Here is a 1,070-nt window from a genome sequence, read left to right as displayed (position 1 = left end):
AAAACTACACGACACGACTGTGCACTTGCATTCATCAGATTAATAGACACGTAAAGTTGCGATCAAGTTTTTGGCGCCATTGTCAGGGACTATTTAAGTCGATATCGTAACTCACTGTTACACTGTATATCGCACCACCTGCGATTGAGGCGAACAATTTCGAACTGAAACATTCGCTGGTACAAGCTGTTCAACAGAACCAATTCTCTGGAAACCCTGCAGACGACCCCAACCTCCATTTATCTCTGTTCGTGCAATATGCTGACACTGTCAAAGCTAACAACGTTAGTTCTGAAGCTATTCGATTACGTCTCTTTCCCTTCTCCTTGAGAGATAGAGCTAGAGCGTGGCTTCAATCCCTACCTTCTCATTCCATAACTACATGGGACGAATTGAAGAGAGTATTCTTAGCGAGATACTTTCCGCCTAGCAAAACCTCTATGCTAAGAGGTCAAATCAACGGATTTACCCAGAAAGATAACGAATCACTCTTCGAAGCTTGGGAACGATACAAGGACATGCTTAGACTATTCCCTCATCATGGACTCGAACCATGACTGATCATCCATACTTTCTATGGTGGTCTCCTTTATAACACTAAAATGACTATAGATGCCGCTGCTGGAGGAGCACTAATGGACAAACCCCATGATGAAGCATACAACCTCATAGAGAACATGGCACAAAACCATTACCAATGGGGTGGAGAACGAGCCGATCTAGAGAAGACCCAAACCAAAGGAGGAATGTATGAAGTAAGTGGTATAGACCGCGTTAACGCTAAAGTTGACGCTTTAACTCAAAAGATCGAAAACTTAACCATCACTCCTTCAGCCACCGCTGCTGCCGTAGCACCTAACTGCGAGATTTGTGGTTTAGCTGGACACGCAGTTGCCGAATGTCAACTCTTTGAAGGATAGAAAAACACTTAGAAAGGGGGGGTTTGAATAAGTGTAGCTTTAAAAACTTGACAGATAAAAATAAATGCACAGTTATTTTTATCCTGGTTCGTTGTTAACTAAACTACTCCAGTCCACCCCCGCAGAGATGATTTACCTCAACTGAGGATT

General features: G+C 43.1%; 1 non-coding gene across 1 annotated transcript; it reads right to left on the bottom strand.

The window, feature by feature from the left end:
- Positions 1-440: 440 nt before the first annotated feature.
- LOC131654381 (small nucleolar RNA R71) lies at positions 441-547 on the bottom strand. Its single transcript, XR_009299422.1, has one exon. It is a non-coding gene; the product is annotated as a small nucleolar RNA R71 (small nucleolar RNA).
- Between the last annotated feature and the right edge of the window lie 523 nt (positions 548-1,070).

Source organism: Vicia villosa, linkage group LG2 (assembly GCF_029867415.1).
Source record: "Vicia villosa cultivar HV-30 ecotype Madison, WI linkage group LG2, Vvil1.0, whole genome shotgun sequence".
In the NCBI taxonomy this organism is placed as follows: domain Eukaryota; kingdom Viridiplantae; phylum Streptophyta; class Magnoliopsida; order Fabales; family Fabaceae; genus Vicia; species Vicia villosa.
This window is presented reverse-complemented; position numbering and strand designations above follow the sequence as displayed.